The sequence below is a fragment of the Papilio xuthus genome, unplaced genomic scaffold (assembly GCF_000836235.2).
Source record: "Papilio xuthus unplaced genomic scaffold, Pxut_1.1 DF827680.1, whole genome shotgun sequence".
Taxonomy (NCBI): domain Eukaryota; kingdom Metazoa; phylum Arthropoda; class Insecta; order Lepidoptera; family Papilionidae; genus Papilio; species Papilio xuthus.
In genome coordinates, this window is record NW_013530969.1 from 4,307,857 (window position 1) to 4,320,063 (window position 12,207).

Below are 12,207 nucleotides of genomic sequence, written 5' to 3' on the forward strand. Positions count from 1 at the left end.
TAAAAAAACTAACCATAAATAATATATATGTAACTTGAATGTGTAATTTGAATTAGGAAACATTACAAGGAAAAGTGAAATTCTTTGCTACATAGAGTAAAATAATACGATATAGGATAGACTAGTTTATCTAACTGGAAATAATAAAAATAATTTTCTATATTTTTTCACATATAGGTACTGGAAATGAAGTTTGTTATAGTAAACATTTTTTTATTTCTTACACATTCACAGGAGGAAATGACAGTAGTATAGATGCTGTTTCGAATGTCTTGGATCGGATCCAATATTTAGCTGCTAGTGTTTGACTAGACTTAACGTCTAGACATTAGTTTGCATAAAATTTTCTTTTTTTTTAATGTGTGAATGATGTCCTGAAATTTCAGCTAAATATAAAAAGATAAGAAATAAACTGAAAAAAAGATTCTACATTTGGTTAATTTTTATGGCATAATAAATAAACATTTATTATTTTTGTCACGCAACAAAACAATTGTAATTAAATATGACTAACCGTCTAGACTGCTAATAATTTAATAACCAGGTCTAGTCTAATTGAATAAGAAACTCTATGTTCCTTATACAAAAACATAAATAGCTTTATCTACTTCCTGAGAGATTAAATAGTGATATTATTTATACGTATATTGCTTTGATAACTACGTAAGTAATCATTTTATACGTGTTCGAAGTATCATTAATTAGTATAATTGTGCCAATTGTTTAAATACATGTCTTATGGTGAAGGAAATCATCGTGATGCAATCTGCGAAGAAAAACAAAGATACGTCTCGTTGTCGTAAAGTAAACTCGCAGTAGGCCAGCGTGGATTATAGTCTAGTCATCCCTAACTTAGGGTAGGCACCAAGCTTCTTAGTCATAACAGTAACAAACTTTACGGCTGCCCTAAGTTTTGGATCTAATTTAAAAAATTGTGTTCTTTCCTCAAACACGTCATGGGACACGTTCATCTGCAAGCAAGCGCTCATTACGATCGATCTTAAGTTTGTATCTCTGAATACAGTAACTAAATAAAATTGGGGAAAGATCCGAGAAAAATTGACAGATTTTTGTGTCTGTTTTGAATTATTTGCACTTTGTTTTCGTTACACTTTACATTGGTATGATTCTAAAGAGATATTTATAAGTTGATTAATAGATTTTTTTTATAAATAGTAACTTATTGATAAATTATTTAGTTTCGACAATATCTTATATTTCACAAAAACTTATCTGGCTATTTTTGTCGTCTTATTTACTGGTTTTTATTTTAAACTTGATAAGATTAAAAAAACGTTGTGTATTAAAAATCTTATCGCAGTAATAAGTAGGTTTGTTCAATTACTGTTTAATATAAAACAAACAATTGGACAACCGTTTTAGGAAATTCGATTATAATTAATAATCTGTTTTAAATAGCTTTGTGTACTTCTCCAAAGAACGTCGGTGGATCAGGGGTTTAAGCACTTAATTTGCAATCTGCTGGTCCTGGGTTCGAATCCCGCCATGTACTAATGCGTTTTTCGATTTTCGATTTACATATGTACATTTATCCGATGTTTTTAAGGTGAAGGAAAACATCGTGATGCAACCTGCGAATATCTGAGACGAAATTCAAAAGATATGTGTGAAGCCAACCAACCCGCACTTGGCCAGCATGGTTGACTATGGCCTAGTCACGCCTAACATAGGGTAGGCTCCGAGCCCTTCAGTGGGGACGTATAGTGAGCTGATGATCACAAGTTTAACTGTGACAAACTTCACACAAGAGTAATTTTCGCTTGACACATAAATATAATGATAAATTTGTATTTTGTAATTTAATTTGAAATGTTATCTACCCCTGTCAATAAATGTAACGGGAGTAGATAATATGAGGTAGATATTATAATTTAAAACTTTCACTATTCATTTTAGCTATGTTTACTTAATTTTGTCGTTCAATTCTAGATATGAAAAATAGGTACATTATTATTATCTTTAATTAATTAGTCATTTAATTAGAATAATGAGAGTCAATTGATAAAATATAGGTCGTCCAAACCCGCTTAGTATCTATACTAGTTGTACAGTCAGATGCAATAAAATATAAGACGTTTATGTACAAACCTTCTAAAATACGCATGCATGTATCCATATGCTTTCGTCAACGTATTCATGCTTTTGACAAATACGTGCATAAATATTTTGAAAACTATATTCCTATAATAGTTTCTAGTGTTTTGTAAACGAATATATACTTTTGCAGCTGACTGTACTAACCGTTACAAAACAGAATTAGACATTCGCGTAAACTTAAGCAAATAGTACAGTTAACTAAGTTACGATTAACGCTGTACCGTTATTGTTAGTTAATTAAGTTTCAAGACCGCTATTAAAATGTAAATGTCCTAAGATGCTTATCAGCTTAACACTTCATGGGGCAGTAAATATATCAGGGACGAAAGAAAATTTAATGCTTTTCTATAAAAAAAAATCTGCCAGCTGTATAAATGTTGGGAGCGAATATATTTGTCAACTTTAAAATGATTTTATAATAATAAATGAGATCTTACTAAATAAATTCGAATGTTTAGATGGATGTATGGATGTTTGTTTGAAGGTATCTCCAAAACGACTGAACGGATTTCGATAAAATTTGGCATACATAAAGAACATAGTCTAGAAGAACACATAGGCTACTAATTATGTTTCGTTTTTACTCAGCACGGACGGAGTCGCGGGCGACAGCTATTTTAGAAATAAATATGAAACCAATGAGTGTACTTTTGTTAGATAAGAAACTTACCATAAGACACTACGTCATTGCGAAAAGCAATCGTGGATATACTAAGAGCAATGTCATAAAACTTTTACACAACGTAAGTAACACGAACATGTTGTTTTCAGATATTGTTCGCGAACTATCTCGCTTTAGACAAACTGTTATTGCAGACGCATTAATCGTGGGTTTCTGAGACCAAAATGTTAGTATAAAACATATCGTTGTCATTATCAGAGATAGGTTTTAAACGGTATTTTGGTCTCAGAAACATACGGTTACTTGTTCATCTCCTAGATAATATATCGGTTAAGTTATTTTAAGATCTTAATGGATTTAAAGTGTCGTTAATTATTCATAGGCATGGCTAATTTATTCTTCATATGACTATTTTATTTACTCTTTTGTTTAATGTTCCTACAATTTGTTTAATGCTTTATCAAAAAACATATTAATTGATCTACCGTTTAGATTATCTTTAACATGTTAGATAGATAAAATTATTATAAAACACGTATCGCATAGTTCACAATAAATCACTGAAATTATCTATAACTTATGTTATCTGTTATCTGGTATCGATTCGTCAAAAAAGATAAAGTTACTGATACGTATTTTTACTTATTATGTCAAGGCTGACTGTAGACTCAGAATTAGTTAATATTGTCTATGGGTAGACAGGGATACGAATTTTTTTCTATATCATAAGGTGGCAAACGAGCGAGCGGCCTGACATCACTGAAATAGCGAAGTGACCGTTGCCAATATGCAATTGCATATGCGTTGCCTACGTTTAATCGACGGAGGAGAGGATGCACAGAAAGAAAATTTAAGATCAATTCCTTAGTCAGGGATGGCGAACCTTTAAATAACAATGTGCTACTTTTCTAAATAATTTTTTAATAAAGTAAAGTGCCATTAAATATAATAATTTTAACTTTGTGAACATTCGGTAGCGTGGATCAATCGCGTTCTCTCATTTCACCCACTACAAACTATTTACGTAGCGCACAATTAATTTTGTGATCAATAATTCGCCCAAAATAATGTGTCGTTTGCTATTAATAACCAAAGGTTCGCAATCCTAGGCCTAAATTATTAAAAACGTAAAAAAACATTCACGACAACAAATTATCCAGAGCTATGAAAGTCCTCTTGAAAAAATGTAGTATAGGGCACCGAATGAAATTTAGTAAATCTCTTAATTACTGTATGAATCACATAAAAGTTACGAATATTATACGTTTTATAATAAATTAAACAGTCCATAGACAATGCAGAAACACAGATAATATAAATATGTTTTCATTTAGCATAGAGTCGCGTAAGTGTAAATGTTAAGTGATTAACTTGCCCACTTGCGTCATTCTCTGTAACTTGAACCTGCGCCTACTTCAACCGGGTCTCTTCTTTACTGTCACTTTCCACTCTTGAAACAATTGCATAAAAACATAGTGTTATTTCCCTCATTCTCATTTAAAAAACAGAGACAACGATATGTTTACTAATGTTTCGTCATTGGAATTCCATGGTTACTTTGCGGTATATATTTAACTTTAAATTCCCAAATAAGTAATGTGAGGAAGAAAATTCGAAAATGTGCCAGTGTTGACTCAACACTAGCCTTACTAAAATGTCGACGTTTATGTCCCCTCACTATTCATTCTGACACCGTACTTTGTTACGAAAACACGTCATTTGAGCCAAAAGGATTCTAATTAATGTCTAAAAGTAAATCAATAAATTGACTTTATACGCTGTAACATTGGTAAATACATTATGAGTAAAACGATAAATATATTTGTGTGAAAGTAATTTTAATAATTAATGGAGAAAGCTTACACATTTATGTATTGTTATTTTCATCATTAACAAAATATATACTCATTAAATCATATTTACATGAAATTTTCGTTCATAACATACATATAATATGTTTTATATAGATAAAATACGGTTCTACATGTACTAGGTCTTAGAGAAAATCAATGTTAACAATGCTAACATCGCGTAAGGTTCACAAATAAGTCATAACTAATTCCCGTACCGGCAAAGTGGCTTGGAATGCAGTCTCAGGGGCATTGTATTCAGTTATCTAAACACCTTTACTCGACTCCGTTGCTATCCATTAAATACTATTGACTTGAGTCTAAACCACTCTAAGCTACCTTAATTACCGACAGTAAACTTTACATCATTTTATCACTAAATCGTACTTTTATTAGTCCCAAAACGAAGGTAAATGGATGCATTCATTTTTTTAATGGAAATAACCCGGTGTTTTCGTCACAACATCGCGTATAAGCGACAATAGCCCAATAGTTTAAAATACGAATTACCGATCACGAGGTCGGGGTTTGAATCAAGCCATTCGACTACTGTCGTAAACGATGTTCTAACACAAGCATATATTTTATTGGATACAACAAGAAAGATTAGCAAATAAACAAAAAACTACTAAAAAAAAACTAGACTGCTCGTACAAATATCTATAGCTTTTATTTAATCGCATACAATTTAGTTTTGCGGCAAATTAAAAAAATAGTAGAAATGCTATATTATTTATACGTACATATAAAACCTATTTCAATTTAAGTAATCTCGATCGTAGAACGAAAAGAGTGAAAATAAAAGTACAATAAAAGAAGTTTGTCTGAGTGGAAGTGGGGACGATTGGGGGGTTCTAAGGGGCAAATCATATTAAAGTCTGCTCGCAGGCCCCTCGTTACGGAACCCTCCAGTCTTTGTGCGTTTGCAAAGCAATTTAGCGCACAACCTACATAATGTATGTTTAGGTATAAACAAGTCATATTGTACGTGTAACGGATGAAGTAAATTGCTAGTCTTAGCACACAGCTTTACTTACGTTGTAAATTATTTTTATACTACGAATATATTTTTGACATAATGCAAAAGAGAAAAGTGCCACTAAACTTTTTCGTTAGTTTGCACTTGGTAACACACATACATTTGTACAAACTCACGCCTGCAACCCAAAGGGGTAGGCAGAAATCATGTACCTACATTTGGCGTGGCCAAAAGAATATTTGTAAAAGATTCATGATACCACAATTTCGTTTGACTACGGATTACGAATACAAAAAATAATAGAACAATGCCATATAATTACAAATTCGATTAAAATTATTACGTATACTTTCATAAAAACAAACTGTAACTTTATTTCTTTTTATAAAAGCTTTTCCTTATATAGTGACGATAAGTTAGTACGGAAAAGGAAATTGTAAGTGCACATCATAAAAATTAAAACAAATCTCCGGCATGAGAGCGCATGAAGCTTTCAAAGTCAATTTATGATCGAGCAGAGCTGAGTTTACACGTTCAAATTAAAGTACGTAATAGTAAAACAAAATGCTCGTAAGTACCAGGCGAACATAAAAGAGGTATGAGTCATTACTAAGGTAAAATTAATACCTATAGAACAACGTCCATTATTAAACCGTTAGTTTTTATTCGAATCTTAAAATAATTAAACGTTCTAGGCATTTTAAAGATAAATGAGTTACGATCGTACGCTGAACTGTTTGGCTGTAAATCTTAAATTACCTGCATTTAATAACCAATAATTTTAATAATTATAATTATAATTAAATATTTTTTTAAGTTAACATCATTTAACATCTATTTAATTAATCGCGATAGAGATGGGATATTTTGGTGAAAAGAATAATTGACTTATCTATTGCCATGATCAGCAGACTTACCCTTACTTCTAAGTTTTGGAGCGTCATTTCACCAAAATAAATTTTATGACACACGTTAGTCACATAAGAAACAAATATTAGCGGTCGCCTGTGACTCCGTCCGCGCGGAACTAAAAATAACATAATTAAGTAGCCTGTGTTCTTCCTGATAATGTTTTATCTATGCCAATTTTTTATCAGTTCAGCTGTTCTTGTATTACCTTCAAACAGACATCTATCCTCCATCTAAATAATCTATATATATATAAAAGAAAGTCGTGTTAGATACACTATTTATAAATCAAGAACGGCTTTACCGATATGGATGAAAATTGGTGAGGAGGTAGCTTAGAGCCAAGAGACAGACATAGGATACTATTTTTTTTTTTTTTAATTTATGGCTAGAAGAGCTGCGTATTTAACATACTAATATTATAAATGCGAATGTTTAAATGGATGTGATGTGGATGGATGGGTGTTTGAAGATATCTCTAGAACGGCTGAACGTATCTCGATTAAATTTGGCATACGTAAGGATTATTAATAATGCATAGTCTGAAAGAACACATAGGCTACACTAATTAAGTTTTGATATATCCACACGGACGTAGTCGCGGGCAACAGCTAGTTTGTAATATTAGTAAGATGTGTGTTTCGACATATTTTAAATTAGAACAGACCTGGATTAGTATAAGGTACATAATGTTCATGATAAATCGAATACAATTCTGCGGTTGGCTGGCTAATAAACTATTAAACATCGTTTTAATTACTCCTCTGTAATGCAGCATTTTATTATAATTACAAGCATTTTATTGCATCTAATAAAATAGATTAGACAATTCTTGCACTTCTACAGTGATAATATTATCCATTAGCGACGTTTAAATAACGATTAAACATTTTAACTTCTAGATTTAAGTCCTGTTTCTGTGTTTAATAATTAAAATCAATACAATTATTGATATTTTTATGACTATAGCTGTTGCTCGTGACTCCGTCTGAGCCGAATTAAAAAAAATAGTAGGATATGTATTCTTCCAGACTATGTTCTATATGAATGCCAAATTTCATCGTGATCCGTTCAGTCGTTCTAGAGATATTTTTGATTTTGCTCTGAAGGACATCTGATAATATCTTTGTTATTTTATGAAATGCTGCTTTCTTTTACCTACAATAAAAAAAATGTCTAAAAAATAGCTGGAAGCTTATATTAAAACTTTACGGTAAAATTAAAGGGTAGCTACGTATTAGCATTAACTGGGGGTAACTTTTTAATACGGAACATGTGAAGAGGAATGGTGCGGTTGAATTAATTTGATTCTTAAATTATTCAAACAAAAGCTTAATACTTTTTTTTATAACAGAAGGGAGCAAACGAGCAGCGGGAACACCGAGGTGTTCAATGACGCCCATGGACATCAGCAATACCAGAGGAACCGCAGATGCGTTGCCGGCCTTTGAGATAGTGATAAGCTCGCTTCTTGAAGGACCCTACGTCGTAGCGGTTATATTACGGTACGGTAGTACTACTTACAAATATTCTTACTCTCGTTTCCTTGTAAAAGGACTGAGACATTATGTTTTCGAACGGGTATTTAAACAGTGGAAACTCGCAGTTTTACGTACAGTAATTCATTTCTTAAGACGCATGTTACAAGGTAGAAGCAGTATAATTACATGTGTACTGGATATAGACAAGTTGTTAAACTAGATTTAGATCATTTACATTAACTAGCTCAGTCATATTCAATAATTCATACTCGCAACTTAATGTCCATTTATAATACACTAGTTGTCGCCCGCGATTCTGTCCGCGCGGAAATAAAGAAACTTAATTGGTAGTCTATGTGTTCTTCCAGACTATGTTTAACATCTGTGACAAATTTCATCAATATCCGTTGATCCGTTCTAGAGTTACCATCTTAAAGACATCCATTCATCCATCTAAACATTCGCATTTATAATATTAGTGTTATAATAACATAGCAATGTATATTGATAAATTAGACTTCTTTCCAACTTTTCGGTGTGCAAAAGGTTAAATATAAAATTCTCGAAGCAAAATAACTACAATCCAATTCTTGGTGTCACTTTAATACGTCAAAAATTACCCTTAATATAACATTTACTTTAGTACAAACTTAATTAACTTACGTCATTTAAACTTTAAAAAAAAACACACAAATCAATCATCAATCCATAAAAAGTGATTGCTGACTTACATTGAATTTATTAATAATGTATTCGAAATCCGGTGTCGCAGCAATTGACATTTTTTTCAATCGACAGTAACACATGGCCTCCGTCCACCGACCTGGATAACGGACTGATCCTGTAACGGTTACTTATTTACCTTTTGAGTCAAAGAACGGGGTACCGGGACTTAGAAACTCCACAAATTCTAAACGACATAACTGAGATGCCAATTTTGTATTGAATATTCGGCTATAACGCACTATGGAAAAGTAAAAAACAAGTCTTTGTTTCTTGTAATCTATATTATTATAAAGCAGAAGAGTTTGTTTAAACGCGCTAATCTCAGGAACTACTGGTCCGATTTGAAAAATTCTTTTTTTGTTGGATAGTCCATTTATAGAGGAAGGCTATATAACATTACGCTGCGACCAATAGTTTTTTTTTAATTCCGCGCGGAAGTCGCGAGCGACAGCTAATATTAGAATAAAACGCGCTAACACAAATCTAGAAATTAACATTCGAATCATTTTAAATTAAACAATTGTACATCTCTGATGTTAAAGATAATAATTGAAGATGTTAAAACAATTGAAATGTTATGGTCACTAACAATAATATTCTCACTAATGTAATCAACGTAACACTTAAGCAGTACTAGTTATTCGCTTAATGCGTTTGATTATACGATACTTCAGTATGAGCTGCATTTATTGTACTTATATAATGTCAAGATTCCTATGTAATAGCTGATGTTGTAACCAACGGACAATTAAAATAAAGAAAAAACGTTAAAATTACTCGACAAAGCGGAATTGAAACTATTGGATTAGCTGTATGTTTTTAAATGGTAATTACTGTTAGGCAATAGCTTAGTTACTATGAAACTACCGTCGCAAAATAAGACAGAGTAGTTGGTATCAAAATAAAACAAAAAAAAAACATTTGAAAGGAAAAGTAATTGAAGCTTTTTAATTGGCAAAGAGTATAAGTTAGTATAGGTAGTGTATAGTTGTATTTAGAAGCCGTCTGGTTCACGGAGCACGTGAGTATATTGATCTGAAGTAACGAAGGGGTCGGAATACAACGGAATAGGTAGCTTACTATCCATATTGTCAATGTTATATTAGTCGTAAGAGTTACTACGAGCTAAAAAATTATAAAACTTTACGAGTCCCTAGCCTTACGAATGTTCTTATAATGAAAAGAGGGAAAAGGGAGTTTGGATTTGGTGAAGCAGGGTAAACAGAACGGAAGTAAATATTACCATAAGTTAAACCTATGTCCATACTAACATTTCTAAACTACTAATTTTACAGCTCTTAATCTGACTCAGGTTATAGTTTACTATAAGTAAGTTAGTTAGAAATGTTATTATAAGGAAAACGTTCTTTTAATTACGCTAATAAGCCCTAAACCATTGAATCGTCAGTTTCAGTTAGCCCTGGTTTAAAAGATTGACGACATAAAATCGTAATTGACGCGACCGCTTACATGGTTATAGGCTAAGCGTATCATTGATTTAAAAAGGCCAACGTGTGGAAAAGTTGTTCCGGACAAATTATATTTAACTCGTTAAAGCAAACTTTACGTTATAGCGTTTGATAATAAAAATAATTAATGAACAAATAGAGTTCATAAACTTTGTTTAAAAATAAAATAAAAAACTTAGATTAAATATTACAAGTAACCTTTCTCGAAGTTGTTGTCAAGCTTTTAATAATAATATGCCTGTATACCTTTTTTTATTAATTTGGCGACTAAAAAAAATCTATCCAATAAGATCAAAAGAGCTGTGAAAAGTGCAATAGTAACCTGAAATCAGATCCATGCAAGCATTTCGCAAGCATTGTAGCGAACGTGTCGGGTCAACCATTATGGATGGTCTTTTAGATGTCTCACAGAGATAAATTACGTTGTTTCATCAATCTAAAATGCCAACTGGATAACGAAATATCGACTATTTTGGCTTCCAATAAGCTTCCCGTTTCTTTGTTTACACAATATGTGAAGCTTTAAATGCTTAAGTATAATAAATTTTAACATTTTTCAAACAAATGTCTAAAACGGGCAACACTTTTATTTGGTATTTTAGTCTACATTAAATTAACGAGTTTTTATACGTTATGACGCACGCTTTAACGTAACTACCAACTGAGATTGGTGTAAAATAAACACTACAGCCGGAGTATGTATGGCAACGAACGAAAATCGGTAATTATATTACATTGCCGTATAATTTTATAGAAAAATAATGGTTCTTTTATAACCGATGCACACTGAAAGTGAATTTTTGATACTTAACTACATGCTTTGCATTTCACAGCTTTAGATTGTATCGAAGATTACAAAAAGCTACAATTGAAAGTGTCAGTTTTGAAACATAACCTGTTATTTGATTGCAGCTATTCTGATATTTATAAAACGCTCGATAGCTGTTCCTAAACGATTCGTTGACAATGTCACTGCTCAAAGGACAGACAGGCAAAAAAGGAGACATGAATTATTTTATTGTTCTCCAAACTTCGATAGGAGTCCACAGCATCCTGCGTCCTGCGCGTACAATGTATTGCACAGTTTAAAATGATAAAAGATTATATGAGCATCCAACGAATACTTACCGGATCGCTATATTTATTTTTCTCTTCACAGATGTCCAAAGCCCGCATTTGCGAGGAACGTGAGCCAGGATGCGAATCGCTTCGTTACAATATATAAATAGTGGGCACTCTCCAAAAATATACGGGTTATGAGTCGGTATGCACTTGTATGTTTTAAGTTGCGAGACAATTGCCCGTGACGCACGTGTACGAACGCCTCGATCGGCGGCGCGCGGCGTACTGACTGACGGCCGTATATTCGTATAGTTTATGTTGTGAGGGGCTCGGGTCGGAAGCACGGCGCGCCGCCGGGACGTCGCGTCAGGCGAGGGACCGTGGCAGAAGGGCCGCAACCCGACGTCGACGCGTTTTTTGTCCCGTCTAATATTAGCAACAGTATGTTCCAATCCTCTAACTGAGGGTTTCTGTATCCGAATCAATCATTCATAACCATATTGTCCTCCCAGTTTCTTTGAAATAACTTATATGACAATGTGTATAGTTTCGAAAAGGAAAATCCAGGTCCAGGGTAAACAAGGAATAATAATAGACCTCCCCTTTTTTGGAGTCGGTTAAAACATTTCTTATATTATTAAATGATCGTAATACTTATAAATTTCGTTGGGAGTAGTTCTAGAGCTTTTTAATGTATTTATATATTTGTTTTCAATTTGTAAGCTCGTTGTCATTTTGCACATAATTCAATATAGTTTATCTATCGAGTTTGATTGTGGTGAAACCGAGGATTGCACAATTCAACAATATCTAATTCCAGCTTAAGTGGACTATCAGACATCCGGAAATACCGCCGACACAGGGAAGTAATTCGACATTATATTGCAAAATTTACTTATCGGGCACTTTGCAGTACGTAATGTTTCATTATTATAATTTTTTGATATGGACAGAATTTACATTTCGTAATTATGTTAATTTTGAACATATA

At 32.6% G+C, this 12,207-nt stretch overlaps 1 protein-coding gene across 1 annotated transcript in view; it reads right to left on the reverse strand.

Moving 5' to 3' along the window:
- The window catches only part of LOC106117265 (beta-1,4-glucuronyltransferase 1), a 60,017-nt gene extending 48,420 nt beyond the window's left edge, over window positions 1-11,597 (reverse strand). Inside the window, exon 1 of the mRNA XM_013311483.1 lies at window positions 11,283-11,597. The gene's annotated coding sequence lies outside the window, so the exon portion shown is untranslated. The remainder of the gene's footprint in view (window positions 1-11,282) is intronic.
- Window positions 11,598-12,207: the final 610 nt, after the last annotated feature.